The 6,184-nt window shown below is 41.8% G+C and overlaps 1 long non-coding RNA gene across 1 annotated transcript; it reads right to left on the minus strand.

The window, feature by feature from the left end:
- Positions 1 to 4,120: 4,120 nt before the first annotated feature.
- On the minus strand, positions 4,121 to 5,159 carry LOC311130731. Its single transcript, XR_014613384.1, has 4 exons — positions 5,081 to 5,159; positions 4,647 to 4,762; positions 4,409 to 4,547; positions 4,121 to 4,152 (listed from the first exon to the last, which is right to left on the minus strand). It is a non-coding gene; the product is annotated as an uncharacterized lncRNA (long non-coding RNA).
- Positions 5,160 to 6,184: the final 1,025 nt, after the last annotated feature.

The raw sequence follows: 6,184 nt of genomic DNA on the forward strand, positions 1-6,184 counted from the left end.
GAGTGGGAGGCTCTGGTGCACAACTGAGCAAGAGGACAAATACATTAGAGTGTCTAGTTTGAGAAACAGGCGCCTCACAGGTCCTCAACTGGCAGCTTCATTAAATAGTACCCACAAAACACCAGTCTCAACGTCAACAGTGAAGAGGCGACTGCGGGATGCTGACCTTCTAGGCAGAGTTGCAAAGAAAAAGCCATATCTCAGACTGCCCATTTAAATATTTTGTTTTTCTTGGCCAGTCTGAGATATGGCTTTTTCTTTGCAACTCTGCCTAGAAGGTCAGCATCCCGGAGTCGCCTCTTCACTGTTACATATATATATATATATATATTTGCAAGAAAGAAAAAACATATGGGGGATTGGAAGTGATGCAGACAATTACATTGATGGAAGTTACAATCTATCTGCAATTTTAAAGCTGATAAAACAATTGCTTTTCTTTAGAAAACAAGGACATTTCTAAGTGACCCCAAACTGTTGAATGTAGTCTATTTCTGTCTATAGAACAAGTGGAGGAGTGAGTAGGGGGCCCTAGCTCCTCCAACACATTTTACATTTTAGTCATTTAGCAGACACTCTTATCCAGAGCGACTTACAGTTAGTGAGTGCATAAATTTTTCATACTGGCCCCCCGTGGGAATCGAACCCACAACCCTGGTGTTGCAAGCACCATGCTCTATCAACTGAGCTACAGGAGGCTACAACACAACCATTATCTCGTGGTTGCATGATGAATCTGTTATATTTTCGCTCCGATTGCTTTAAAACAGACACAGAAGTGCAAAGCTGCAAGGTTTGTATCTCTGACTTCTCACAGGGCTTCACCACTGTTATTTTCGCTAGAACACACTATCTAAGATAGAAAGAGATTAAATCTTGTTTAGACTTGTTTAATCAGTGGCAAGTTTATATTTTCTTCCATTTCCTCTTTTCTGTGTAGCCACACAGGAGATAAAGTCTCAAGTGTACGATGCTTTCAGTTTGACATCCTGCCGCTAATCTCTGCATGGTCTCACTGACTGATACCTTGGAAGATGTACACCATGTGTTTTGCGGATCACAATGATTGAAGTAGAACACCAAAACATCCACACGGGCTGACATAATTGATGTCCTTCAGGCCCCAGACAGGCTATGATCCCTCTATTATTTATCTTCTAAGCATGACATGACACTTCAGACTGTGTCAGTTCTGTCTGTCTGTCATACACAGACTGTGGACATTCTTCAGACTGTGGTTGGGTTTTTTGGTCACACTTAATTTGGATAGTCCAGATTTTCATACTATCAACAAACTATTTGTTGATAAGCAACTGCTTGATAAGGTTACGTTAGGGTTAGGTTTAGAATAAGGGTTAGGGTAAGGGTTAAGGTTAGGGCTAGGGTTAGTAGTTAGTTGAAATGTTACTGATAGTCTGTAGATAGTCTATAGAGCATCTACCGATGGACTATCCAAATAAAGTGTTCGTTTTTTTCAAATGATCATTCTTCGTCTGACTCCTATAACCCTTTAATAACATTTAGCCATTTTGTTAGGGTTCCCTGATACATGTGGAATAGGGTAGGTGATGCTGATCGTTCAGTCATTTTGACTAATCAGTCATGATGTGTGCAGTCAGAATAGTCTGGCACAGTGGACGCATCATAATACCCATAAAACCTAGCGGTCAAACACGGAAATGGTTCCTATTGTTTTTTCATCATTCATTTTTCACATTGTGAATTTTACAAACACTTCAAGCTACTATAAGTATGCGTTTGGTGTAGGCTTACCTTGGCGTGACGTTTTGATAACCATGTAATTCTCTCTCGGACAAGGTGGTTTTTATCAATATATTCGCCTCAATTTACTTTAAAAAATTCGAAATGCTAATTAGCAACAGAGAAGACCTCAGGAAGACTACACATTCCTGCAGGAAGCTCCTGCACTGTCAGCTACCATTCACCAGCGTGATCAGAGACCAGTGTCCAATCCATGATGAATCCATGTGCTGTATTGAAATTAATTGAATAAAGTGTTAACTTCTTCCGTCCCCTTTCTCTGTTTTAGCTAGCCACTGACTACACTTTAGCTAGCTAGTTAGCAGAGCAGTAGATCAAAAAAATATTTTGTATTGCTTAGCCTAGATAATTGTTTGTACAGTATGTCGACTTTGGTGTCTATTTCAGGCCTTATGACATTTTTCAAGGAGGAGCATAAGAGCAATAAACGGGGAGAAAACCACTATAAGTCTGGCCATGTGGAGAAGTGCAGCTATAGTGAGGGGCAACTTAATGGTTTGGTCAGGGCCAGAATGAGGGATAAAGTTTATCCTACGTCGGTGAGTGTAGCTATTAAGTTAATTTTGAGCATCTTAGCAATACAATGTGTTCCATACTGCTGTCAACATTCTACAAGGAAATAGTCACCTAATCAATTATATAATCATTAACTAGATTACCCAGGATACCAGATTTAGATTAGTGATACATTGTTCTAGAATGTTGTCATTGATGAGAATGAATCTAGAAATCTATTGACATACAGAATTGACTTTGTTTAGACATCCAGCCTGTATTGTTTCATGTATTCAGGCACAGTATTTATTTATTCGGAGTGGTACATGCATTCACACAGTCTTGATTCATAGGATCCTTCCCACTATATGATGTTGATATGTCAAGTGATAAAATCCCAAGTTATCAATTAAAGGTTTTTGGAAAAACTGCACTTGTCCTCGTGAAAATTACAGTTTATGAAATATTCTACAGCTGTAATGTCATCAATCAAATCCAACTTTATTTATATAGCACATTTCTTACAACAAATGCATTTCAAAGTGTTCAAGGTCATGCTTTGAAAGGCATGTGGCACTTAACATCCTTCCTCTTGGCAGGTCTCTATAGGTGACCAGGGGATTCTCTCTACCACATGCGAATGCCTCCGTGGAGCTCATAAGTGTAGCCATGCAGCCTATTTTGGTGGTTCACAATATAAGCTGTACGGATGTGGAATGCGAGTGGAGGAAGCCAGCCGTGCCCAACCAGGTGCCTCGAAAGCCCACAGAGTAGGATCTTCAGTGGCTAAGGAACCGTCTCCGGGGCAGGTTCAGTGGAATGACTCCTTGAACCCGAGCCAGAACAACCGCTACCCTCCGATCCCTGTCTGTACTGGACATTGTTAAAAAACAAGGGCACCTGGGGCATGCAGGTATCCTGGATGGCATGGCGCTCTCGGAGGAGCAGCAGAAGGCTATATGGCAGGCAACAGTTGGACAGCGCACCAACCCCAACTGGCACACCATGAGGAGAGGGAAGTTGACGGCCAGCAATTATTATATATATATATATTTTAGTCATTTTAGCAGACGCTCTTATCCAGAGCGACTTACAGTTAGTGCATACATTCTTTTTTATTTTTCATACTGGCCCACTGTGGGAATCGAACCCACAACCCTGGCGTTGCAAATGCCATGCTCTACCAACTGAGCTACATTACTCTGTCACTGCTAAAAAGGGTCCTCAGATCACAGTTGTTGAATGGGGTGTTGTCTGTAAAGTGGGGTACAGATAACGAAGAGGAGGGCATCAAGGCCTTTAAATGGTTACAGGGATGGATGTGCAGGAGTCAGGGCTTTGGGTCACAGGGCCTGGGATCCTGGGTGCCTCACCAGATGGTCTGGTGGGCACCACAGCAGTGGTGGAGGTCAAGTGTCCCCATGGTGCAAGGGACATTACCATTGAAGAGGCAGTGACGTCGAAGGATTTCTATAACAAGGAGGGAGGGTCGTACCGAAGACCATCCTTACTGGCACCAGGTCCAAGGTCAGCTCCACATCACTGGGACACCTGCTTCTTCGTTGTGTGGACCACAAAAGCCTCCATCACCATCCCCATTCAGTGTGACGACCTCTGACAAACTCATATTGCGCCTCCTGTCAGTACCTGTTTTCAGGGAAGCCAATGGTCCAAAAATATTCCACATAGTTCATACACACACACTAGGCTCCCAGAATAGGTTATATTACGTACAAGTTTTGTTCAAAGCAGCCAACTAAAGTAATTTAGTTAACATGATCATGGGTTCAGTGGAAATTTATATCTGTGATGTTCAAATTATTTCTTAACCCCTGTGTCTTACTTGCTGAAGGCCCCAGTCATCCCTGCCTGTACCTGAGATTGTTGAAAAACAAGTGAACAATTAATAAAGATCACACACAAACAATAGGCTCCTAGAATAGGTTATAATACATTCAAGTGTTGCTCAAAGCAGCCAACTAAAGTAATGTAGTTAACGTAAGTTCCATCACAAAGGCTGGTCTGAGTGCATCTCCTCACAGTTTCATTCAGTAGTACAACACAATTCACATTGCATTTTATCATGGGCACAGTGGGAATTTATATATGTGATGTTTAAATTATGTCTTACCCCCAGAGTGAGAGAGAGTGAGTGAGTGAGTGAGTGAGTGAGTACATCACTTCCAGCAGATCTCCTTGTTGAAGGTAGCGTTGATCATGCACTGCTTCTCGTGGGTTGAGCCTGATGTTCTGCATGTCACGCCTCATGTCTAAAACATGGGGAAAAGGGGACATGAAGTCAACATTTCAATGCATCTACAAATTCCATGTTTTACACAATATTGTATCATATTTTATGATTTGCTGACCTGTCCGTCCACAGGCTCGATGTGCTTTGGTTTCCACAACTGGACGCTCGTGCTCGGATCACACTGGCACAGGATGTCCATGCACCGGATGTCCTGAGGGATGCACTCCTGTTGGACTGGAAACAAAGAGACATTTGGTCAGTGGTGGGCTAACATTAGTTAGCATATCACCACGTGAAAAAGTATGACTACACAAACCGTGAGCTAACGTTAACTAGCTGGCTAGCTCACAAAGGACTTGTCAAAATTAAAAGGTCACAACCGTAATTATGCTAGCCTATGCTGGTTTTGTTTTTACTTGTAAGGAAGGTAACGTGCGTTGTACACGTAACTACAGTCGGTGGTTATTTAGCTAATTTTAAAAAGCATCTAGCTAACCACAGCTCTTTCGCCTAACCAAAATAGCTTCTTAGAAGCTAGCAAACCGGGCTTACCTTATCACACAGCTCCAGCGACGCTTCTCGCTTACGATAAAATGCACGTGTGCTTATCGGAATGGTGGTTACAATCCGGTACATAGCACAGAACCATCTTTGCTTCTGATCGATGGAGAGACCTAAGATTAGCTAGTTAGTTACAAAGGCCAGGGTAATTGAAAAAAAATTATAGTAATTAAAAAATGATACGGTAGCTAGCTAGGTAATATGAAAAAAGCTAAACAAGAATACACACAAGAACTACACCACATTATTTACACGAGAAACTAAAAAGGCTATAATATCTACTCGCTAGGTTACTTGCTACTTGTCGATGAGAGTTTGCATTGAGAAATTGAGGTTTTTCCCACCCTGGGCCTTGAGTGATTACGTCAAAGCTTGTGACAGGATGTGTAGTTCTGTATGATAGCCACATTAGCGGCTAATTAGCATTTCATTTTTGGAGGGTAATTACAGGCTAATGTATTGATAAAAGTGACCTTGTCTGAGAGATTTGCGCGTTATCAAAACGTCACACCAGGGTAAACACGAAACACAGACCTTAAATTAAGTACTTCCTAGCGGTAAGTTTTATGGGTATTATGACTCATACTGTGGTACTCAATTGACTGTTGAAATTGAAGGGGTGCCACTGATGTATGAAAATGTATGCACTCACTACTGTAAGTCGCTCTGGAGTTTCCTTGTGGTTGCTCTGCAGAAAGCCTATCCGATTAGACTTCATGAAGCATTTTATTAAATGGAAATAAACAGAGCATACAACATACAGACCATAGCTTCATGGTCAGAGTGCGTGTCTGTGTCTCTGCAAACGGGGGAGAACCAGCTGCAGCAGGTTTCTATTCTTAGCCACATTAATAACAACATTAGCTCATCATGTTAATTCTCTCTGATTTACCCCCCCGTTTCATGCCAATTGTGTGCTGCGATTATGTACTGCTTTTAGTCTCAATCATTCTACGAATTACCTTGTGGTGCTGGAGAGCTTCAGAACAGATCCTTCACCGGATAGGAATGAGTACACTTCATAGAGGAAAATAGACTGAGGTTCCCACATTTTTCCATCAGTCTCTCCTCAACAAACCACCATTTCTCAATCTT

The sequence above is a fragment of the Coregonus lavaretus genome (assembly GCF_964263955.1).
Source record: "Coregonus lavaretus genome assembly, chromosome: 6".
NCBI lineage: Eukaryota > Metazoa > Chordata > Actinopteri > Salmoniformes > Salmonidae > Coregonus > Coregonus lavaretus.